This window comes from Parasteatoda tepidariorum, chromosome 7 (assembly GCF_982258835.1).
Source record: "Parasteatoda tepidariorum strain Cologne lab strain chromosome 7, Ptep-v5.0, whole genome shotgun sequence".
NCBI classification, from domain to species: Eukaryota; Metazoa; Arthropoda; class Arachnida; order Araneae; family Theridiidae; genus Parasteatoda; species Parasteatoda tepidariorum.
In genome coordinates this window covers 59235516-59262612 of record NC_141761.1, presented here as the reverse complement: position 1 = coordinate 59262612, position 27097 = coordinate 59235516, and the positions used below count along the sequence as shown (strand labels likewise).

At 31.4% G+C, this 27097-nt stretch overlaps 1 protein-coding gene and 1 long non-coding RNA gene across 9 annotated transcripts in view; one reads left to right on the top strand and one right to left on the bottom strand.

The window, feature by feature from the left end:
• The window catches only part of LOC107448785 (multiple PDZ domain protein), a 684699-nt gene that overhangs the window by 328219 nt on the left and 329383 nt on the right, over positions 1 to 27097 (bottom strand). The gene's annotated exons all lie outside the window — the stretch shown is intronic.
• Positions 15634 to 18476, top strand: LOC147807167 (uncharacterized). The gene is made up of 2 exons (XR_015435534.1): positions 15634 to 16151; positions 18205 to 18476. It is a non-coding gene; the product is annotated as an uncharacterized LOC147807167 (long non-coding RNA).

The following is a 27097-nucleotide window of genomic DNA, read 5'->3' as shown; positions in this document are numbered from 1 at the left end:
TAACTGTTAGGTAGTCTTATTTGGGTTGAATATTTATTTGCATAAAGAATAAGTTAACATTATTTAAAAAAAAAAATTTAAAATACTAAATTTAATATGCTAGGATAATATCGTAACTGTCTTACATAAAACACAATTAAATTCGTCTTTCAAATATTTGGTTCTGTTTTATATATGTTACCGGCAAAGTATGAAACGTCGGCATTGTATAGAATGCCGGATGTTTTTTGGCAAAGTATGAAATGTGAGAAGTATTACATACTTTCCCTAGGCATTGCATGTAATGCCTAGGCATTCTATAGAATGCCAAATGCTATTTAGGCAAAATATGAAATAAACGTCCTGATGAAGTTATGTAAATGATGTCCATGCTACTGTGAAAGACCGAAATCGGTGGTTGTTGACTTTCACCGGTGAATGTTGGCAATCACTTAGTCGCTTTGGTGAATGTCCGAAATATTTATTACATATGATTTGATATTAATTTATTCGTGGATATAATTACATTTATTCGATATTTTAATACTTACTGAAGATAGATTAGAAGAAACATCCGGGCAATTATATACCGGGCAATGGCACTGAACCTCAAAAAAACATCAGTGTATCGATATACCGGGCAAATGTATACCGGTATACCCTACACTGATGTTTTTTTAAGGTCAAGTGCCATTGCCCGGTATAATTTGCCCGATACTCCAAACACTGATGTTTCTTCTAATCTATCGTCAGTAAGTATTAAAATATCGAATAAATGTAATTATATCTACGAATAAATTAATATCAAATAGAATGACGTTTTGAATTTGTAATTTTTGAATGACATTTTGACGAATCGGAGATGTATTTAATACTTTGCCGGTTTCACATTTGACATTCTATAGAATGCCTAGGCAATGTGTGAAATATAAATAATTTCATACTTTGCCGGCTAATTTTAGGCATTCTATAAAATGCCGGATTTCATACTTTGCCGGTAACATATATAAGATTTATTTCAATGTGTAATCCCACTTTAACAATGTAATAAAGGAGGAGTTGTATTTGATTTGATGAAATATACAGTAGAACCTTTCGGGAGCTACCACTCTCTGTAAAATGGTCGTTGATGGAGGTGGATCGTTCTTAGAGGTTACCTCCATTGACTTCAAAATTGTTATCGAAGGTACATGATTTTTCTCAAACTATTTTATTTTAGTCAGTGTCATTTTCTTGGTGCAGAAATAACACTTCTGTTGGCGTCATAAGAAGACGGATCTATGGATAAAATTTAGAGTTTATAAAAATGATCCTAACTGATATAATTATGTGTAAAAACAAATTTACCAATAATGAATGATAAAGCTATTTTAAATAAATTAAAAATTATATTTTTTGTTTAAACTTGCATTTAATTTTATATCATAAAAATTAGTTAGCTTTAAACGATGAGAAGAGGTTCATTTGTTTGAGATGCTTATTTTTTGTCTAAAATAACTTTTTTTTTTCTAATTTAACTCTCAACTCAAAAACAAAATCATCAATACCATCGTCTTTAGCGCACGCTGACTGCAACGTGAGGTTGCATCGTCAAAAAGAGCTCTTTGAATGAGAGTGTCCCACAAATATTTTGAATACATCGTCTTATTTGTTTTGTTAAATTTTTTGTTTTGATATTTTTTCGTGTTTTAAGGTCTGGTTTCTTAGGACAAGCGCCTTATCTACGCGTCAGCGGGACGTCAACGTCCCGCTGATGCCAACAAAATACTGGTTTGTTAACTCAAAGCCTGGTTTCTTAGAACTAGCGCCTTATCTGGGCGTCAGCGGAAAGTTGACGTAGAGCTGACGCCAAAAAAATACTTTTTTGTTAGCTCAGCGTGAGCAGTCGGTCCAACGCAGATATTATCTCTCATTGTGCATGCGTTAATAACGTAAACAAATATTTATTTTGAATTTGTATTGATTTTGTTATTGTCGACCAGTGTTTTAGAGAACAAATAATGACTTTGTCCAAGAAAAAACACATTATAGATGAACTAAATGAAGAGTGCTATGTTTAATGAAGAAGCTATGTTTAATGTCAAAATCAAAATCTTGGCTGATTTCAATGTGCTGTTGGATGTTGTCCGCCATTGCTTCTGTCGTTAACGTCACGTTGTAATCCAACTGCAGTTGAGTTGGACGGCAATTGTAGTTCAAGATGAGCGTTCGATGACGTATACTATCAAACTCACAAATGGACCAATCAGAGGTTAGCGCTGATTTCCAGCTGACGGCGTCCTGTCCTAAGAAACCAGGCCTTTTATTTGACCTGTTCCGCATTTGGTGCGGAAGTTTGTCCGGTCATTGGGAGATGTTTTAATGGTCTGTCCTAAAGGTTTTCTTCAGCACAAAGTTAACGGGAAAAAATGCCGTGCCTCTCAAATGTGGTCGTAAATGGAGGTGGTCTTTCCTAGAGGTTAACACTGTTCTGAAATGCATTTAGTCAGATGTAATAAAATAATAGGATAATTTGTTTTAGTTCTTAACCCTTTGACGCAGATGGGACACCGGTGTTACTTTTATATTTTTTTTTCAAGTCGCTCTAATTACAACCTAAAATATATTTTTGTATTTTTTTATTTGTAAAAAACAGTCTAATAGTTGCTTAAAAAATCTGTTAGAGTATCGGAATTATATTTGTACTAACATATAAAATCCAAAAAAAAAAGAGGTCATATTCAAAAATTTGTCATTGATTAACTGATGATAATTATCTGTTTCTCTTCCAAATAAGTGCAAATTTAAAAAATGATTGTTTCGAATTGAGCCGTGATTGGATGACAAGAAGCTCGATAATCTGGTATATTCCACGCCGCCACGCCTACGAAAGAACACATTGTCCTCACAAGCGTTTAACTTGTACTTCTGTAGCCTCCTAACACTATAAGATAAGTATAATCAGTTGTCAAAAGAAATCAAATGCCATTTCGTTTGCGAGCTTGATCAAGACTTCAAGCACAGTAAACTGAAATATTATCTTTCTAGGGAGATACTATGATTAATATCTAGGGAAAAGAATTTATAAGCAAAAAATTCTTAAAAAATTCTGAAAAGAATTTATAAGCAAAAAATTCTTTTTCTACTTTTCAACGTCTTTCAATAAGCTTCGAGCTTTAGATAAACAGAGGTTTCTCAACTACCGATGTATTCAAGTGGCATCACCGTCCCACCCTTCATAATTAGTTTATAGCACAGTATGATGATTTTGTCATTTAAGTTTGGAGCAGTAAAGCCTATTCCAGCTCTTGTTGTTAAATATTGCATTTGATTCTCTCCTCAACTCAATTTTTTTAAACATGATTAGATGTGTAGTACATTTGTAATTCGAATCAAACATTAGTGAAAGATGCAAGGTATAAGTTTAAGCCCACATATTTTGGACATACATTTGAATCCACAATCCTCAGTTTTTTACAAAAATACAATGGCATTTTCATTTATTGCGTATTAAGTTGAAAGAATCGTACTTTTCTCCGAATTTAGGTTTTTCTGTTAGCTAATAAGATTATTCGTATATAACATTCCTATCAGAGCTATTTTCTCCCTAATCTCAATAAGTGACAGATCCATCTGCAAATTACGTCAATAAAAAAAAAGAGTCTTCATAATAGGGGGAGGTGTTTTTTCCCGTTGAATTTTACGCTTTTCAATCCTCTTCAAACTTCAATTAGTAAGTCTATTCCAGATGAAGTTGTTATACGTAGAAGCTCATAGAATTCCTATCCGACAGGACACATTAGTCCGAAAATTGCATTGCTTGAGGGGACATTTTGAATGTCGGAATAGCACGTCATCCGACATTCAGATAAACACAGGTGTCTCGACTACCCAGGTATCCAAATGATTTAACCGTCCTACCCTTTATAATTAGTTTATAACACCGTGTGATAATTTTGTCATTTAAGTTTGGCGCAGTAGAGCCGATTCCAGCTCTTGCTATTAAATATTTCATTCGATTTGCTCCTCAACTCAATTTTTTTTCTCATGATTAGATGTGTAGTACATTCGCAATTCGAATCAAACGTCGGTGAAAGACGTCAGGCAAACGTTTTAACCCATATGTACCACATGTTTCGAGTATACGTTTAAACCTCCAGTTTGTAATTAAAATACAACTCAAAGAAGATGTTAACTTACATTTTCATTTATCGCATATTAAATTGAAGGAATTGCACGTTTCTTCGAATTTAGCTTTTTCTGTTAGCTAATAAGAATATTCGTACATTACATTCGCATTCAAGTTTTTTTTCTGCCTAATTTCAATAACTGACAGTTCCATCTGCAAATAAAGTCCATAAAAAAAATAATTCCTCGAAAATACGGGGGTGTTTTCTCCCGTTTAATTTTACGCTTTTCAATCATCTTCAAACCTCACTTAGTAAGTCTACTCCAGATGAAGTTGTTATACGTCGGAGCTAATAGAATTCCTATCCGACAGGAGACATTAGTCCGAGTATTGCATTGCTCGAGGGGACATTTTGAATGTCGGAATAGCACGTAATCCGACATTAATTGCTTCGAAAACCTCCGTTCCCTTTTAATTTCCTTCCATATTAAGTGGGACACAATTAGGATTTCGCATCTCGCACTTTAATTGCGTTCTCGTAAGAAATTAAATATGTAAGCGAGGGAAAATAGACACCCTCCAGCGATATCCTTTTTCTTCATTTTCCCGGATTCCCAGTGCGATTTAAATGGATTATTGACTCTAAGTATCCCAGAGTGCTGCTTGTTAGAAGTTTGAATTTAGGAGCAAAATTAGTTGTTTCGATTTTTGTCAGCTCATTAGAGTGATTATTATTGAAGAATGTTGTGTTTTAATTTGACTTTGCACGAGAAATTTAAAGTATATCTTTGAGATTAGATTCTTTTAAATCTTGTAATAATTGAATGTTCGCTCTCTACCCCAGCAATGTGTTTTTAATTTTTGTAAGTAATAAACATTGTTATTTGAATAATCCTGTTGAAATAGACAGAATATTTTCGAAATTCTACTGTTTAATTGTAATAATTTTAAGATATTTATTTTTAAATTAACCATAAATAAGATATATAAATAATAAAATATGCACAAATATTTTTTAACACAGTTACAAAATACAAAGATCTTAAAAATAATAATACACTGCCGAAAGTCAAGTCCTAATATTATTATTTAAGAAAACGTTACTTTAAGTAAAGGTGTGTCGATTAATTAGAAATTTTTATAACGCTTCAATTATAAAAAATATATTGTTTCATTGAATAAAATACTAGGATAACAAAATATGTTTTTTCATAATTTTTAAAAATAGTTCTTATCCCGTCTGAAGATAATAAATATCAATTAAAAACTTTAGAAAATCAAATTTTTAATTATCCCTTATTTTCAGGAATTTGGTTTTTAACCCTTTGCTTACGGTGCATCATATAGTATCATCCATGTGGTCCATATGTTGTACCAGCAGTAAGCAAAAGGTTAAATTACTCTTTTTTTTTCTTCTTCAATTTTTTGAAATTTGGTACAGTGAAACCTGCATGAAAGACCACCTCTATGCTTTGACCTTCTCTATTTATGACCACTTTTGGAGTCACGAAATTTTTTTTATAGACATTGTGCTGAAGAAAACCTTTAGAAAAGATCATCAAAACCTCTCCCAGCGACCGGAAAATCTCTGCACCAAATGCGGAAAAGGTCAAATAAGAAAAGAAGAAATATCAACAAAAAAAATATTAACAAAACAAAAAAGTAGATTAAAATATATTCAAAATATTTGTGTCTTCTAGATTTATTTTTCTATTGTGCTATCAATGATTTTTTTTTTGGAAGTTTAAATTAGAAAAAAAAATTCTTTTAGAAAAAACTAAGCATTTCAAACAAACAAACCTCTTCTAATTTTTTAAGCTAACTAATTCCTCTGATATAAAATTAAATGCAAAATTAAACAAAAAATATAATTGCTTATTTATTTAAAATAGTTTTGCCATTCATAATAGGTAAATTTGTTCTTACACATAACTATATCAGTAGGGATAATTTTTATTGACGTTAAATTTTATTCATTGATCTGGTCTTTGTGACGCACCAAGTCGGTGTCATTTCGACACCGACTAAAATTAAAATCATTTGCAGAAAATCATATACCTTCGATAATATTTTCTCAATGGAGGTAACCCCTAATAACGACCAACCTCCATTAACGACCATTTTACTGTAAAATAGAGGGTGTTCGCTCCCGGGAGATTTCACTGTAACAAGTTCTTGTTATACCTCAAAATATTTGTTACGTAATTAAATTTGAGGTAATGCTTCGATATCGTTAATAATTGAATTCTCATAATTAATCTTTATGTAATTGGATGTATTTATGGTAATTTCATTAATTGAAGAGAAAACTTTTACAATTATTAGTTAAATGTTTCCATGTAAATTGTATAATTATAATGAAGAATTAATTACGAAAAATTATCTCCAAAGAAAGAGTTTTGCTTCCTCTCCACCCAATTAACCATTTTTTCTTCTTAACTACATTCATACCACACAGGCATGTTATAATTATTGGACAATCACTTAAAACGATTTACAAAAATATGCTACAATTATCTTTAAAACTTACAAATCATAGCCGAGGAATTATATTTAAACTCAAAACTCTTTCGATATATCAAATTTTTTTCACAACAAAACAAAAAATTCAAGTTAATTAACTCGCAGGAATTGCTGAAAAGGGTAAAAACTAAATCCAAAATTTTGTCCACGATATATATATTAGATTATATGTCTGCCATAATCTCCAACCAGATATTTTGAATGTCAAAACAGTATGTAAAGAAAGATATTAAAAACATCAAACCACTATCTCTTTTAACTTCTTTTTAATTTACTTTCGCACTTAGTGAGAGGGGGGGGGGAGCTCTAAGAAAATTTCCATCCTCACTTAATTAGCACCAAGAAAATAAAATTACGTAAGTGTAAAAATTTGTACCTCTTCCTCCCAATTCCCTGTGCACTTAAAATATATTATTAGCGATTCATTTTACGTGAGTGCTTTGTAACGAAATCCATGTACTTGGTTAATGATTCTTATTTTTGCCGAATATCTTTCTTTCTTTTCGTTAAATATTGAGTGATTCTCAGAAATGATGTTTTAGTTACCATCATAAATTTTAAATGCTAAAATAATTGAAACTTGAGCATGAGTATAATAGAGGATTCACAAAACAAGAAGAGTATATTTTCTTTCATTTGAAAAGAGATAACATAATATTTTATTTTTTAATTACCGCCGTTGAAGAGCCAACCCAATTTTTGGGTTTACGACTACTTATGTTCAACTACGTAGCCTCGCAAATTTGAACCCAATCCAGAAGACAAGGGGTCTCCTGAATCAAGTATTGGGAGAAATTTGCCTTCGTGGAGGACATTTTGATGGAACTAACCCGCATTTGCGTTACATAGAGAGGAAGATCACGAGACCCTTCCACGGTTATCCTGACGGCAAGGGGACTCTAACCCATGATCCGTCCACCACTGAGAATATTTCACGTCAGCACTGTAGTCGGTGCAAGCCGGATGCGGAATTCGTATTGACCAGCCATCGCTGGGATTCGAACCCGGTTTACCTCATTGGATTAAAAAAAAGCAAGTTTTAAATTTTCATAACCGATTTTGGGCACATTCTGAACATTTTTCTGACCTATATTGGACTCATTCTGTTTACATTTTACTTTCGTAATTTTAGAAATATTGTAAAATTCAAAATAATTTTAACAGTTATTAAATACGATGATAAAAATAGATAAATAATATTTTTACACCTTTAAATCAAAGACTCATATAATTATGTGCAACCTTTCCTTTCCTTTGGTTCGCGAAAATGATTCTAAGAGATATGCGAAATATGCTAATCTCCTGATTTAACTAATCGTATTTTCGAGATTGGGGCTAATTTCAATTTAGGTATTAAAATTTCGAAAAAGCTTTTTTTTTTTAAAAAAAGAAGTTTTTGAATACGAACGAAGGATTTTTTTTTTCATTATTTTTTTTATTATTTATGAATACTGCTTTACTGTATGAGAAAAGTATAATTAAAACAGATCGAAGCTTTTCTTTCTACATCAGATATGATTTTTGTCAAACAAAGAAATGAGTCGTGCTGCAAAACAAAATTTTTGGATGAAAAAAATAAAAATAAAAAGGAAAAGTTCTGTAGATTTCGATAAACTTAATTTAAATATGTTATATATTTCGGTAGCAACTTGAATGGTTTAAAAACTATTTTTAAAACACATTTATTCTACATTTTTTTTCTTCTCGTGAGATTACAGGTTAAAAACTCATTGACAGGTATTCGTTAATTTGTCAAATTACTTATTTTATCTAAGCTTTTTAAATTTTTTTTTAAAGATTTTCTTGTCGCTAATATTTTTTAAATTCATTAAGACATTCATTAATAAATGGTGGAATATTTCGATACATGATTTATATATACTTTGGTACATTTATAGAATAAATTGAAGATTACAAAATCTACGTAAACACTATAAAAGAAGTCAATCGATATAATTTTATGCAAATTAAATAAATAAACAAGAAGTCCAATATAGAATAAAATGACTTTTTTGTCGCCATATATCAAGATCCAGGAACAAAATTTCAATGGTCTTTTATGAATGGTTTCATCAGGCGAAATACAGTAATATCTTAAACCAAAATTAATTATTTTTATACAGTGCAAAATACCACAAAAGGTACAATGCACTTTTATTTCCTCAGTGGTAGAGGGATCATGGATTAGAGTACCTTGCCGTCAGACTAACCGTGTGAGGTTCTCGTGGTCTTCCTCTCTATGTAACGCAAATGCGGGTTAGCTCCATCAAAAAGTCCTCCACGAAGGCAAATTTCACCCCATACTCGATCCAGGAATTCTCTGGACTTCTGGATTGGGTTCAAAATTACAAGGCTACGGAGTTGAACATTAGTAGACGAAAACCCAAAATTGGGTCGGCTGCTCAACGACGGTTATAAAATAAAATAAAATACACTTTATTGAGCCGCGATGGCTCAGGAGACAGAGCGTTCACCATCCAATGAGGTGAGAGGCTAACCGAGAAAGGTTCTTGTGTTCTTCCTCTCCGTGTAACGCAAATGCGGGCTAGTTCCCCCAAAAAGTCCTCCACGAAGGCCAAACTTCTCCTAATACTTGATCCAGGAGTTAAACTGTCTTCTGGATTGGGTTCAAAATTACAAGGCTATGTAGTTGAACATTAGTAGTCGTAAACCCAAAAATTGGGTCGGCTGTTCAACGACGATTATGAAATTATACAGTTTTACTTATTTATAGTATATAAAATACTATGACCTCCTTTAGAAAGTCTCTTACATGCTAACTTTAAACCAAGCATTGCTAATTTCACGAAAGTTCCTGGAAGCAAAACTGAGTTTACGATCAACCTGTACTTCTAAATACAAAAGTAATCATCGAGTTTTCACATTTCACACTTTTTTTTCTGTTTATTTCAACTCCATCGCTAATCATCAATAAAATCAATCCAAACTATCATTCTCAAAAAGCAATCAATGAAAGGAAAGTGCATAATAAGTGCTTCCAAGACAACGAATCTAATCTCTAGTTTATTCTGGGAGGAATGTAATGAACAAATGTAGCGCTTCTTGTCAACCGAAGCGGGAAATATCAACAAAGCTCCCCTGTTTAAAGGCAGAAAGCGAAACAATTCGAGGAGAAAAGTCCAATAGCCTACCCACTCAAAAGCATTTTATTGTCATGGGGGCAATAAGAGAAGGAGGAAAGGGTGTAATTGATGTCAGTAAGAGAGCGCAATTGTTTTCAGCAAACGGAAAATTACTTAAGGTTCCAGCTATTTATCAATGTCTTTCCACACTAGTTGGGAGTTGTGAGGAAAATTGCGTTATGTTCTTTTAAAAGCTTCCGTGTGTTTGATTCGAATAATGCGTAATCCAAAACTGTAGATATACGTTTAAGAAGTACAGAAAAATGGGTTAGAAGGCACCATTATAAAAACATCATTTGAATTATACAATTACTTTCGATTATTTATTTCGCATTAATGATTCTCGTGTTCTTCAACTATAATACGATAACGGAAAACATCCAAATGTCGAACACCGGCAATTTTTTCTTCATCGCCATATTTGAGTTTTTAGTCTTAATTTCATTAGAGATGATATACGGTTAAAAACTGACAAATACACTTACATATTTTACCTCAGTGATAAAATCAGGCGTAGAAAATTTAGTTATTGGTCCACTGGATCACCCTATTATAAAGATATTAGTTCATAGACATTTTCACTGATTCGTTTACTTGTATTTATTATTCTAATTTTTTTTTTAAAGAAAAAGGTTAATGAAGTGAATTTTAATGAAAATTACAATACAAAGAATACGAAGTGTTCACAATGGTGATGATATATACAATTTTGTGACATTTACACTTAACATTGTGACATTTAAACCTGTCACATTTACACTTAATGTAAAGTGACAATTTAATCTTTAATTTTACCTGATCCTTTAATTTTATTTAAATTTTATTCCCTTTTTTCAATATAGCAATTATATTTATTTTAACTTTCTTGTTGACCTCCCTCATGGTCGACGCGGTCATCGCACTTCCTGTGGGGGAGAGTCAACCCCTCTTTCTTTTTTACTTCTTTTATTTCTTAGGGGGGCTAACTAACCAATCTCTTTCCTTTAATTTTCCAACTCTCCCCCTCTTTAAATTTGTTTGGCTGTAACTTTTCTGGTCCCACACCAGTTAAGGAATTTTTAAGTAACTTATAAAACATTCTCTTTTCTGGAGCCTTCGGGCAGGTTACCTTTTTTTCTCCGAGATGCGGACTTCGGTCCGTATCAAGGGGATTTATGTTTTATATCTTTTTCTCAGTCAGCCTATAATTTAAATTAAATCTGTGAAATTAATTTCTGTAATTTTAATAGCTTCAGATTTTACCTTTAATTTCTTTTTATATTAAAGACCCTCTTGAATTTAAGCTTTCTGGATATGAATATTTCCTTCTATAGTTAAATTTCTCTTTTTATTTATTTTAATCTTATGCATGACACCTCTTATTTCTTTATTCTCTTGTCATCCATTTCTATTAAATGGCATTCCCAATGTTAATTGCTTTATCAATGACATTTTCCACTAAATACATTGTGAGTTGTTTTGAAATAAATTTTCACGGACGTTAAATTTTATGAGTTCATCTCTTCATTTGCTGTTCTCATCAAATTCTTCTGTATGTGGTCGGTGAGTTTTGTAATTCTTCTGTTTTGGGCATGCTTTCTATTATTATATTGGAAACATCAGCTTACCCTATTTATCTTAAATGTTAAGTTGTATCTGGATATAGCATGAATTTGTGTTATTTATCTTTAATCTTTAACTTATTTTAGTTTCGCCCTTTTTCCAAATTTGGTGATTCTAATTTATCTAATTTGTTCAAAACTCACATTTTGTGACCCTTTGAACTTATTGGGTTATTGTTATCCCACATTAGCTTTGCACTACCACTTTCCTTAACGATCACATCCCCCTTAATTTAATTACCATTTCACACTATTTTCGGCCTTAAGTTAATTATTATGAAATTCAATCTTAACTATTATTAAGCATGACTATATCCCAATACATATACAAATACAAGTACTTTACCAAATACTACAAACCATCTATTTTGATATTTAAATAATTTAATCTAATTCGCACCAAATATATTTTTTATTAATCTCTAACAGAACCAACAAAACACGAAACTGAAAATTATAAAAAAACCAAAACAGCATACCATTCCTTTACATCGATTGTTCGTCCGGGGGGTTAATTTACAATTCGAAGATCTTTAACGACTCGCTCCTTTTTTTTGTGGAGATTTTCCTCCAGGCGGTAGTTGGCCTCAATCAATTATAATATAATTATTTCTTTAAAATTTTTTTACCTCAACTTAATCAAGTTTCTGTTTATTTAAGAAAATGCAAAACGGGGCGCTGCGTTGGAAAATCGCTTCCGGGTGACCACTGATAAGTATTTATTATTTAATGATGAGTAAAAATTTCCCGAACTAACGGAACACCATTAATTTAGAGCTCTGGCAGAATACTTAATTCATGTTGAATAACGACTATAACATGATTGAACACGTCCGGAGGTAAACTACAATTAAAACAAATTTTTCCTAGAGCATTTTTATTTCAAAACCAATAGTGTTTCCGAGTAAGCGATTAAGATAGAATAAAGTTAAAAAACAAACACATTTTACAGCAAAGAGATAATATTTATCACCTGTTAAACCACTACTACATAATAAAGGAATACACCTAACCGTGAACTACACTGTAATGTTGAAGGTATCTGGTCCGATATTTTTATTAAAAAAATATTTTCCCTACGATAAAATGTGACAAAATTTTAAACCTTCAAATTAATTTTGTAATGAGCATTGGAATGTGTACAGCAAAAAAAAAAAATAATTTAGATTTAAATTTGTTTTTCGTGACAAATACATTTCAAAATATTTAATACATAATTAATCATCGACACGCAAACAAGTTAAATATTAGTATAAATATTATTCATGGACATTAAATTGCTTTCATTAAATCAAAATCATTTTGAAAAAAAAAAGTGTGTTAATAACAGAATCCTATGTATATCCTTGTTTCTGGAAGAAGAAAACAAAATTAAAAAAAAAGAATGAAACAAAATGAAAGCATTTTTTCCACCTCTGATTAAAAACGGAAAAATAAATAAATAAAATAAAATAAAAATATAAAAATAACTGAAAAAAAGAAGCATCTTACAAGAAACAAAACGATCTTATTATATACATACTGTGTCAAAAAAGGCTCTGTTTCATTTTAATTACTTTACTTCAGTTTTATTCCGTCTACCATAACACGTAAAAAAAAAAAGTTTTAACTCCGTCAAAATTAATAAATTACAACGCAATACAAGCGAGTTTATTATTAATGTGAGAAGCTTAAAATACTATTTCATTCCATTTATGTTGATTAAATTGAGAAGAAAAAAAAAAGAGTGGTAGAATGGGTGTACGACAAGCTAAAAAAATGTATTTAATACATGGTAACACCTTTTATGTTTTCCATAATGTCTTAAGGGAACAGATGCATGATTGAGTTGTTAACTTTAAAAGGTTTTTCAAATGTAAATTATAAATACAATTATTACGTAGGTTAATAATTTTTGTTTGAAAATTTAACTAGCTTTTCATGAGTTTCAAAAACAATAGAAAGTTATCTAATTTAAATGTTTTTTTGGGGAAAGAATAATTTTGTAATGCATGAAAGTCTGTATATAGTGTTTCATAAGGCATATGGCGCTGTAAACTCATTAACTATTTATACTTCCGGTCTTAACTAAAAGTTCCCTATTTAAGATATTGAAGTCTTGCGCAAAAACTGGCTAAACGCTGACAAAGGCAACCTTTGCTGATTAAAACTCAATTTTGCCCAAGGATTAGTGGTTTTTTTTCATGTAAAGACCTAGTTTCACTCAAAAGATAAATATGTGTGTTTCTTTTTAAATATATTTTACATGAATACATATAATAAATGTATGAATAAATGATATAGTATATGCTGAAAAATATTGTTTGATTATTTTCAAAAGACTAATAAAAGAAATGGCTATAAAAATAACTATTTCAGTCATTTTTTTGCATATATATATATATATATATATATATATATATATATATATATATAAAAAGTTCAAAATGAAGATAAAACAAAGGAAAATAACAGACAAATGAAAAAAGGAAAAAGAAAAATAATAATAAAAAAATTCCGGAAAAAAAGGATAAATTTTTTTTAAAAATCCGGAAAATAAAAGATACAATCTTTTCATAAGCCCACACGATTATATCCGCAAAAAAGAGTGCTTTCAAATATTGTATCAATATAGCGCAAGCAAAATATATCAAAACAATAGTGTGAGGAGCACTCAAAAATTTTTTTACAAAAATTACTACAAATAAATAAAATAGAACACAAAGTAAAAATAACACGTAAAAACAGAAAATAAAATATAAAGAAGAAAACAGAATAAATCATAATCTATAAAGCGAGTAGCGAATTCAAATAAACTTACATGAACGGGAAATTTTTCAAGAATAATTTAAAATATTTTCGTAGCAAGATTGCCCGATTGCAAAATATGAAAACAAAAGCGCAAATTGAGCGCAACTAGAGGAGTTTTATTTTAAAGCGCGTTCCTACTGCATTGCTGAAGTGCGTTTTATTTGTTAGTTACCAAAGATGGGCCCGAAAATGGATGTGCGCAAGGTAAAATTATACTGGATAATTTAAAGAAGTTGACTATAAATAATTTTAGAAAATAAATATTTATTTAAGAAAAAAATATAAAATAGAAATGAGAAAGAAACATGAATTTCCTGTTTTGCATAAAATTATAGCCACGGATTTGCCCGAAATGGATTTGCACATGGAACAATTTTACAAATTAACAAAGAAATTATTTTAGTAAATAATTTTGGCCACGGATTTACCCGAAATGGATTTGCACGTGAGAAAATTATATAAATTAACAAAGAAAATTTTTAGTAAATATATCCACAATAATATACGATTAACTCAATGATTTTACATAGAATTTTATTAATATAGTTGGGTATCCATTGTTTTTTTTAAATTAAATTTTGAAAGAGTTTATCGATTTCTTTTTTGGATAAATAAATATTACTACATATTCTTTTAATTCTTATTCATCATTTAAAGTGGTATCTAAATAGATGCTCCTAGAAACATTAGAATTCCAAGTAATTAGTTTATTTATATTAAAATTAAAATCATTTCTTTTATCTTATAAATCAACAAAGCAGATATTTTCTTCTTTTATAATACCCAAATCCCAAAAATTGAAATTAATATTATCATCATGATTACAAAGCAAGATTAATTCTTCGCGGTAAATGTCATTTAATAAAATAGTATCATCTTGAAAATTAAAGATAATTAAGTCCTCAATATATCTAAAAACAAATTTAATACTAAGAGTATAATTTTTTTCATAATAATGCAAAAATAAATTAGCTAAGAGAGATGAATAATTAGATACTTGTGGTATTCCATCAATTTGAAGAAAAATATCCCTTCCATTGTAAAGATAATTATTAAAAAGACAAAAATTAATCAGAACTTCCCAATAATCAAAATCGCAACAAAGGATATTTTTAAAATCATAGTAATATAATCGTGTGGGCTGATGAAAAGATTATATCTTTTGTTTTCCGGATTTTTTAAAAAATTTCTATACTTTTTTTTTATTAATATTTTTTCCCCCAGTTGTTTGTTATTTTTTTTATTATTATTTTTCTTCTTCCCCTTTTTTGCATTTGTCTGTTATTTTCTTTTGTTTTATCTTCACATTTTGAACTTATTTTATGAGTTCGAATTACTTGCAGCTTATGCGCAATAAATGAAATTTTTTGTTTTTCTTAATTTTCTTCCTGTTTTTTTGTATTTATTTACTTTGCTGTATATATATATATATATATATATATATATATATATATATATATATATATATATATATATATATATATATATATATATATGTGGAATACAGATCCAATCTACGAAGCATTCATCCTATCACGTGATTGAAACCAAGGACATTAATAGACATACGTCTACATTCTTTTGTTCTTTTACAAGTACACCATTATTGTTAGAATGACTGGCTCGAGGAGGATGCCAGTGGAAAATGTAGCTTACTTGCCTATTATTGTTAATATATATTTTTATTAAGTTTAGCACAGCTTCTTTATTTTTGAGAAACCCTCGCTTCACCCCCTTTATCCTACAAATGGGGGCTCGTCCACGGGAATGTGGATCGCGATTTGAGCAATAACCGGATCTGTCGCGAAGGACAGAATTGATCCAGAAACTTTCATGAAACTTTCGAATCATCCTGAAATTATTGGATTATTTTGTGAAGCAGAAGTGCAGTCATCTTTTCCGTGGAAGTGCAGTGTGAAATCCTTGGATACGAAAAGGGATACGAATCTGGTTTGAATCAACGAAACATTGGATTACCATTGGACACTGAGAGTCTCTTCAAACAAGGTAGGAAATTTTCAATTTTAAAAATGTATAAAAATTCAAAGAAAGAAGACCTAGTAAAAGTATTAGAGGAAATAGGAGGTATCGCAGACAGCAGCGATAATATCGTTAAATTAAAAGAAAAAATTGAATGTTCCGAAATATTTAAGAATGATTCTGAATTTGTCAAAAATTTGATAACTAACGCCGTAGAAGAAAGAGTACAAATAGCAGACAGGGAACTAAAACAAAGCGAAATTCAGATTGAGTTAGAAAAACTAAAATTAGAAAGACTCGAGAAAGAAATGCTTTTATTAGAGGCGAAAAACAAAGCATTTGAAATTGACCCTCCCAAAACAATAAATGATACACCTCAAACAAACATTGAGAATCTAATTCATAGCATTAAAACTCTATCTCTTCCAGTTCCATCGAAACCTGAAAACTTTATTCAATTTTTTTCATCGTTGGAAAGAGCTTTTAATACGAAAAACATAAATGAGAGGCTTAAAGCTGAAATCTTAATTAATATGCTAGGTGAAAAAGCAAACAGCATCTTGTTATACATTGAAGAAGAGGAATTAAAAAATTACGAAAAACTTAAATCATTAATTCTATGGAGAAAAAAGAAATTACCCCTAAAATAGCTCGTTGGGCATTATTTCTAGAAGAATTTGAATACGAAATAATTCATCGCTCAGGGACACACATGCGTCACGTTGATGCCTTAAGCCGTTATCCAATAATGATTATTGAAACCCCTGAAATAACACCTAAAATTTCAACAGCCCAAAAAGAGGACGAATTTATATCAACAATTAAGGAATTAATTAACTGTGGTAAAAAGGATAATTACTTTGTGAAAAATGATATTCTTTACAAAATTGTTAACGATAGAGATTTATTAGTGGTCCCTAAGACCATGCAAATAGAAATTGTAAAAAATGCTCATGAATTAGGTCATTATGGGGTAAACAAAACAGAAAATCTTGTTAAAGATAAATATTTTTTCCCAAACATCAGACAGTGCGTAGAAAATGTAATTAACAGTTGTGTTAAGTGTATTTTAGTAAACAGGAAAAAGGGAAAAGCAGAGGGTTTATTAAATCCTATTCCAAAAGGTGAAACTCCATTAGACACATATCACATTGACTTTATCGGTCCAATGCCATCCACCAATAAAAACTACAACCATATTTTTTCTGTGGTAGATGCATTCACAAAATACGTATGGCTCTATCCTGTAAAATCTACATCATCATTCGATGCCATTCAGAAATTAAACCTACAACAAACAAATTTTGGAAATCCTAATAGACTGATTAGCGATAAAGGTGCCGCGTTTACTTCTAAAGAATTTAGCGACTATTGTGCAAATGAAGACATTACTCATCTTACCATCACAACTGGAATCCCACGAGGAAACGGAATGATTGAAAGAATTCACGAGACACTTATTCCCATTTTAGCAAAACTATCCATAAACGATCCAGAGAAATGGTATAAATACGTACCATTAGTACAAAGAACATTAAACTCTACTACATCTAGAAGTACCAAATACTCGCCATTTGAACTGCTCACTGGCATTAAAATGAAACAAAAACAAGATGACAAGCTTTTGGAAATATTGAAGGAAGAACATGAAAACACCATAATGTGTAACAGACAAGAGATTCGTGACAACGCTAAAGTCAACATTTATAAGATTCAAGAGGAAAACAAGCGAACATATGACAAAAAGCGGAAGAAAGCTCACAAGTATGAGAAAGGGGATGTCGTTGCCATTCAACGAACGCAGTTCGGTACAGGACTCAAGTTGAGACCAAAATTCTACGGACCTTATGAAGTTACTAAGGTGAACAACAACGATAGATACAATGTCAGAAAACTTGGAACTCACGATGGTCCTAATATGACTTCTACTGCTGCAGACCATATGAAGATCTGGGGAAATTGAGGAACCATATGGACTGAAAAAAAAAAAAAACTAAAAATTTTTTTTTGTTTCTTATAGCCAATTGTTTTGAAATATTTGCTTTTGTACTGTTCTTTTTTTTTTCTTGTGTATTTTCAGAAAATGTCTTTGGAACAAACATGTCTATTGGTGAGAAGGTGGTCACCGCGGTCGGTGAAGAGCAGGACGGCCGTGTGGAATACAGATCCAATCTACGAAGCATTCATCCTATCACGTGATTGAAACCAAGGACATTAATAGACATACGTCTACATTCTTTTGTTCTTTTACAAGTACACCATTATTGTTAGAATGACTGGCTCGAGGAGGATGCCAGTGGAAATTGTAGCTTACTTGCCTATTATTGTTAATATATATTTTTATTAAGTTTAGCACAGCTTCTTTATTTTTGAGAAACCCTCGCTTCACCCCCTTTATCCTACATACATATATATATATATATATATATATATATATATATATATATATATATATATATATATATATATATATATATATATATATATATATATATATATATACACACACACTTTGCTTTCCTTTTTTGTCTTTACTGTATTATTTTTGTCTTTCTATATCACTGCTAATCTAAGAATGCATTTAGAAATTTAAAACTGCCTTTCCCTTTCCCTCTGACAATTTTAGAGATGTAGACGTTTTAAGAAACATTCCGACATGCATTGAAGTTCAATGGAAGATATATTCTAATTTCTATAATAACTATTCCTTTACCAGAGTAAAAAAAAAATTTGTTCACCTTAGAGTAAATAGTGTATTGCTGTAACTAAATTTTGATTTCTAATTAAAAGAAAAGCCTAAAAAATTCTTTTAACTATGATGCCTAGTCAAAATATTACGATATTAGAGAGATTTAGCATGCTCACGTATCTAGAATCTGCAAAAACTTAAAAGACCCGAGAGTTGTAGTAATTACTTTGAGTCGAACATATGTTTATGCAAGTGTGGTATGCTACTTAATAGTACTCGAATCACTTTATCATGCACTCAAGGGAACTTTTCTAAACACTGCAGCAAACTAGATCTGATTCGAAAAAAAGAAGCAAAAATGGGGAAGTCTCGACAGAACAAAGTGCTCTGTTGGTAGTTTCTTTGTATTAACTCTGAAAATAATTATTCGCTCAAATTTGGGAAAGTCTCTCACATGAATGTTCTATTTCGACAAACTTTCTTGATAAGAAAAAAAAAATGTGATACGTAACTCCCTATAAAGAAATTTTGAAATCCAACTGAATCAAAGAGAATATTCATATAGATTTAAAAAAATTCAAAATACCATTCAAAATTTGTTTATAGAACGAAATTTTAATTCCCCGTACAGCACATACTTCGTGAACGCAATAAATAGTTTCCGTTTTCAATTCACAAGAAAAAAGCTTTTTTTTTCCTCCTAGAGATATCCTTCCACTCACAATCGAAACCAATAGGAAGAATTTGGATAGATTTTTTTTCCTGAGATCTATTGAAACTAAAATAGGAGTCTTCCAGTAGAATCAAAATTGAATTTAGGATTATTTCCTGTGCATCTCTAACACAAACACCGATTCCACCATTTTAAATCCTTGCGGCAACCTAACAAGGGCCACAGAGGGAGAATTTCTTTCCGTATAGCTGCACTCACATATCGTTATAGGAAAAAATAGCGAATACTTAAAAAATATTCAAAAATGCAGATGGCTGGTTGTATTTTAAAAAAAGGATCAACAAGAAGAAGAAAGAATGGGAATAGAATGTGAAGAATAAAGCTGAATGAAAAGGAAAGAAAAAAAAATTGTCAGGAGGAATAATGTTTTTGTTCGGAAACTTAAAAAAAAGGATATATTTGTTTTGAATACATGAGTAAAGTTTCAGTGATTCCGCAAAGAAAAAAGTTAATTTTCAAAAGAAGCACAATTCATCATGCACAGAAACAAGATAAAGAAGTTTTACAAAGTTGCATTTACACTACTGGCCATTAAAATTGATACACCAAGAAGGAATGCAAATAACAGAATGATATTTATTGGGCACATACATTATAGTTGGAAGAATAAGTGATTAAATTTTCTGGATATTTGGTTATATAGATTCGAGGAATCAGTACTCAAAGCAGCCTCCAATGGCATCAGTAACAGTACTTATTCTCCTGGGCATAGAATCGAACAGAGATTGGATAGCATGGATGGATGCAGCACTCCATGCAGCTCCAATATAATGCCACAATTCATCGACCGTAGTGACTGACGAGTGGTGGCGTGCCAGTCGTTCGGCAACCATTGACCAGACGTTTTCAATTGGTGAGAGATTAGGAGAACGTGCTAGCCAGGGCAACAGGCGAACATGTTCTGTGTCAAGGAAGGTTAGGACAGTGTGGGCAACCTGCTGAAAAGTAGCGTTATGAGGAAGATAAGGCAGAGCTACTGGCCCTAACACAGCAGAAATGTAACGCCTGCTGTTCAAAATGCCGGGGCAGTGCGAACAACGTCAATCGAGACGTGTATCCAATGGCACCCCAAGCTATTACTCCAGGTGATGGACCAGTATGACGACGTCGAATGCAAGCTGCCTATAGGCGTTCTCCACGATGTTGCCAAACACGGATGCGGCCATCATGATGCTGTACACAGAACCTGAATTCGACTGAAAAAACGTCATGCCATTCCTGCCTGTGATGCAGCGTCAAGGGTAGCCGAAGCCATGGTCGCTGTGCTGACACTCCATGCTGCTGCAAACGTCGTCGAACTGTCCGTGCAGACACTTGTTGTCTTGCAAATAACCTCATTTGTTGATTCAGGGATCGTGACGTAGCTGTACGATACCCTTAAGGCTATGTGGATAACAAATCTGTCGTCTCGGCTGTTAGTGATGGGGGTCCGCTGAGATCCTGTACGGCGTTCCATATGACCGTCATGAACCCATCGATTCCATATTCTGCTAGCAGTCATGAGATCTCGACCAACGCGAGCAGCAATACTTAGGTATGATAATCCGCAATCCTGGTAGGTCACCATTCGACCTCAAACTCGGACACGTGTTGGTAGGCATTTCTTTTTCTTACACGAGGCAAAACAAAAACTTTTTTACCCAAGAACAATGATGAAATTCAATTTCCGTATGAGAAACTTACTGTCGAATCTCTTCCGCCGCCAGCTTTGCATGAATGCGCTAATAAGCTAATAATTTGCATACCACAACATGCTTTATCCGTCCTTCAAATTTCACGTTCGTGGTGTGTCGCCTTCATGGTGTAGCAATTTTGATGGTCAGTAGTGTAAATAGATACCATTAAACTTGAAAACGAGAAACTCATTTAAACTTCTCGCGTCATAGCGCATTCACAAACTTTGCGAAATAATTAAGTTGCTAAAAAAGTTCCCGAAGTTACTCATTGCAAAATACACTAGGAATCTTAACACCAACAACAATTAAAAACTGTCATTTAGAACTAGCCACTGAAATCTGATTTAGAAAAATAAATCAATGATGTATTATTAAATAAAACAAGAATTCTTCCTCTGGAAGTCTCTCAGAACCTCTACTACCATTAAGTTCTTCAATTATTTCGTGTCCAATTACTGTTTGAAGGAAATGAAAAAAGAAATTTTAAAAAAAAATTAAAACTATAACAAAACTTGAAGCAAAAAAACTAAAAGAAAGATTTTACCGAAATTGACCACAAAAGAAATTTAAAAGAGCTATTTATACAGCAAGGATTAAAATACATAGACCTAAAAACAGGAAAATTACAGAACTATAAATAATAAAAACGCACGATCAGATTTCAACTATATACTATATACGAGTAGATTTCAAATATGGCGAGCAAAACACATTTCATACACAAAAGTAAAAATTTTTAATAACCGAATATTCACAATACCTTATTCTACAAACTGCCTTAATAAAAGCTATAACTAAAAACCGTTTAAACGAAATAAACCTAACTACGTAACTTTAAAGACAGATATAACAGTTAATATTAAGCGTTCAGAAAGTTAATGAACGGACTGTAAAGAAAACTGTCGAAACAGACGGAAAACGAGAAGTTGTTCGAAATGGAAGTTTTCAAACTAGCAGTATAGGAATGATTATTACTATCTACCAAGGATAGATAGAAAGTAGGAGATTTGATAGAGGGGGGGGGAGGCGAAAAAGACTTCGACATTAGACGCCGGAGATATATTTATGCAAATCAATTCGGAAATAAAATAAGAGCACGAGTAGGTTTCTGAGACAGGACTTGAAACGAAAGAAGGGGGGAAATATATATATATAACAAAATCGGCAGGGAGGAAAAATAATTTTACCGGAAACAATTTTAGCTGAAACTTTCTTTTTCACAATAAAGTTTTCAGATTCACCAAGATATTGAAAAAGGAAAGGGAGAAAAAAAAAGAGAAAGAATAAAACAAGCAGCGGAAGAAAAAAAAATCTTCTGGAAGATATGAGATACAAAGAGAGAAAGAAAAAAAAAACATAGCGAAGATGTTTCATTAAGATAACCAAGAAAGAAGCTGATCATAGTCAAAATCGTTTAAATGAAAAAAAAAGAATTTTTTTTTCCTTATGACGAAAAGGCATAAGTAGAAAAGTGGAAATCACATATACAAATGTTTCGCATGATATAAAAACTATGTAAATGTTAGTAATTCTAACACTACGCTGAAAATACTATCTTTAGTATTTAATACTTATATAAAATAGCCATCGAAATATGTCATTTTTTTTTCATCGTATGCCTGTTTAGGCAGTGGGGGTGAGATTGTTCCTGTTTTTCAGTGACGCCATCTATGGCCAGGAATTCGACTCCTGTCACGCCATTCACACAACCACAACCCGTTTATAGGGCGGGTCACATTCACACACAAAGGAGAAAGGACATAGAACAGACAGAAAGAAACAGCCATGCCTTGCCCGGGATTCGAACCCAGGACCTTTCTGATGCAATGACAGTTCCCTGCCCCCTACACAGGCCGGTTGGCGAAATATGAGGGGCTTATTAGAAGGGGTTTTCACAAATTTCGAAGATTTTAAGTAACACTATATTCTTCCAGTAATCCAATGCATTTCAGCCAACTATAAAAAAATAAATAAAATATCTAATTGCCAGTGCAAACATGCTTACCAGAAGTTTTAGGGGGGAAAAGATGCAATTTTGATGGAAACAAAAGAATTTATAAATATGTTTTCTTACAGTTTTTCAACAAAATAAATATGAACTTAGCGTGATACAGTGAAACCTCATGTTAAGGACACTTCTACAAACTGGACGCCTCTTATAACGGACATTTTTTAATTCTCCTTGAATCTTCTGTGAATGAACCATTATGTATCATTTTCTCACATTTCTTTGGAAACATAAAGAAAAATGACAGGAAAATCATTCATCCATAAGTAGTATAATTATTTTTAGTTATAGATAAGGCAATATAGACAATATTTTTAGCAATAGATAAGGCAAAAAGTTTACATGCTTTAAAAATGCTGGTCAGATGCATTTTTTTTTTTTTAATTTTGAAAATTAAAGAAGAAAGTTTTTTCCCCCAAATTTAGAAAAAGTGGTGTCCGGTTTAAAGAGTTTGAAAATAACGTTTCGGTGTGGGTCCGCTTTAAGGAAATTGTTCATAATGGTTCATTTATAGAAGATACGCTGGTTCATCATGGGAATGGTTCATCTATGGAAGATAATGTCCAAAAATTGCATTTGCACCGATGATTCATCAAAATTTAGTCAATCAAAATTTTTTTCATTATAAAGGCTTTTTAGGAATCCTAAAAACTCTAAAACAAAATACTGGGTAGAATTGATAGGATACTTCAATCATTCTTGTAAAATTTGTGGATGATCCTCGTCATTCACTACATTACATTTTTGCAATTTTAGAAATGTTGATTAAATTTTATGAGATATGACAAAGAGAGGAAGAAATAAAACGGATTCACGAAAAAATTGTACAACTGACAAATCTTTCAATAAAAAATAAGCACCTTTTAAGTACTTTTTAAGGACTCAAAAAATATTTTTAAGTACTATATACATTAACAAAATGCAAAATAATTTTCAAAGACTTTACATGATCATGATAAAAATAACTAGTTTCTGACAAAAAACTCTTTTCTTGACATTACATTAGCCATTCAAAAATGATCAAGAGATTTTTCAGTTCGATATCAGAGGGTGGAAAAATGAAGCCTGAAATTGAGAATATCTTGCTAGGGGCAACAGAGTTGCATATGAAAGTGCAATAATCTCACCGAACCCAGCTTAGTAGATGCACATGCGGACTCGTAAGTATTTCATCAAACATTGATTGGTGCTTTCATACACTAACGACCGACGATACACCGAAATAGATTGTGGTCGAATGAATTGTGAAAATGTTGAATAGAATAATGTAAAAAGCACGCTTTTTAAAATGCATGGGGGAAATCCACATTCCCTTTTCGAAAATAAGATTCGTGAAAAGGAAAAATTAAGCACTTTTTAAAACCACACCATGAAAAAAGCACCTTTAAGGGCTTTTATAAAACGAAAATCGAAAATAAGCATTTTCAAGCACTTTTTAAAAACGCTTCGCACCATGTGTTAATGAACATATATGCTCTTTGAAATGAATCATCTTAAGAAACTGAAGCGGAAAAATATAATTGGCAATGAAAACACTTCATTTGCTTCATAAATTTTAAAGATGAAAAAAAAAGCCTGTCTTTAAAATGGGTGCCAATTTTTGAGTGCTCAAACCACGTCGATTTTTGCACCTTTAAAATTTATGACGCAAATGAAGAGTTAATTTATTAAGTTTACTTAAGATCTCTATTATTAAAAACACACATAAAAAGCAATTGCAAAATAAATAATTAATTAAAAAGAATAATTAATAGTAGTAATAATTGATAAAATAATTAATATAAAAAAATTAAAAGATCATTTAATTGCTATTCAACCATTAATGACCAATTAAGACTTTAAAATTCCCAAACTCTTCATAGTTCATTCTGGGGCCAGCTTTCATCTTTCCCCTTAACAATAATCAAAATTAGCAAATCCGCAGTCTCAAAATGTACTATTCCTAGCGGAAGTCCACATAATTTCGAAAATTTAACGAGCTTGGGAACATAATTACTTAGAGGTAAAAACAGCAATACAATTGAGGTAATTCTGCAAGGAGCAATAATTTAATTCTGTTTGCAGCTTCAGCAACTCTTGCAAGTCTTAAGCCAAAGTTGTAAGCTTAACAACCCAGATTAGCGAAAAATATTTTATCCATAAATTACAACACTCTGGGGATGAAACTACTTAGAATTCATTTATTTGCAAGGGTTTAGAAGAAAAAAATTCCCCTCGTAATAGCCCGTTGAATCAATGCCAAAAGAAAGATTTCCTGCTTAGTTAATACTTTTAAATCACAGATAAGGTAAATATCCTTCTTACAAAGCGAAAGATATTTTATATCTAGGTCCGGAAACAGCTATCTAAACGACTTTGTATAAGATTAATCGAATGGTATTGTTCAAGAGTTAATGGCATAACACACTGGGAGAATCTTTTAATGCCATAAAAAGGAATATCTGAGAAAATAGAAATTTGAAATATAACACTATCTGCTCTTTTTCTTCTTTATGCGAGCAACGATTTTAGAATATGATAAAAATAATTAAGAGATCTTTTGCTGTCCTTTGAAAAGTAAACATGTTGTTAATGTATTAAAAAAAACAGTGTTTCATACATTATGTTATCTCATTTTTTTATGTTAGATGAGTTTTACTTTAAGTATTATTGTTAACCGGAAGAATTTTAAAAACTGTTCTCAACAAATTATAAGCTAATACTTTCAATCGGATAGATATAATTAATTATGTTGTGTACCATAGATCCAAAACCATTTCAGTTTTTTAGTATGAAGTAAAAAGATGAGAGTTAAAAGGTTTTTTTATTACATACTTTATTTATCACAAACCAATTAACTCACCGAGGCACAAAGAACAATGATAAATAGTATAACCATCATTATAGTAAGAGAATTAAGGTAAATTTTACAAGGAGTCGTAATATATTTCGGTTTACAGTTTTAGCAAGTATTCAAAGCTGTAAGCTTTATCTAACAAATCCGTAATATAATTCTGCAAATAATCCACTCAGCAAAGTAATGATTTCAACTCAGAAATTGCTCTTCAATATTAATTATTATTTAGTCTATATAGTTACAGATATGTACTTTTTAGCATACTTCCTAACTTTTACATTCTTCAAAAATGTTTGCTCTTAGTGGTAGTGAAATAATATTGTATACAACACTTTTTACCATCACTTAAAACACAATAAAATGGTCTTTTTTCTAAATCTATATTAATTTATTTAAATATAATGGTAGTTAAAATCATAATAAATCAAATGTATTAAAACTGAAAACAAGCATGCATGAATGCGATACTTTTTTTTAAAATATAAAAATAAAATATTCCGGAAAATCCGGGAGAGTTGGCAGGAATGCGATACTTTTTTTTTAAAATATAAAAATAAAATATTTCGGAAAATCCGGGAGAGTTGGCAGGTATGATTTAGTGAAATATTTTATGCAAATTAACTGCAATGTTTCTTAGAGTCTTCATCCACATTACTTCTAGAAAACAACCAAGGCTGAGTGACTTCTGAAATCTCTTCTAATGACTTTCTATGCAAAAAAAACGGTAGACAATGCTTCCTAACTGTTTTAATAATTTGCGATACATTTTTTGTAAAGCAAAATAGCGTGCTTTATAATGCTTCCAACTGTTAAATATTTCGCAATACTTTTTTTTTGTACCTGACAAATAGTTTGCGTTACATTATTTGTATGTTACTGGCAAAGTATGAAACGCCGGCATTGTATAGAATGCCGGATGTTTTTAGGCAAAGTATGAAATGTTAGAATTATTACATACTTTCCTTAGGCATTGTATATGTACCAAGATTAGATTTCCCTAGGCATTGTACCAAGATTAGCGACATGCCTAG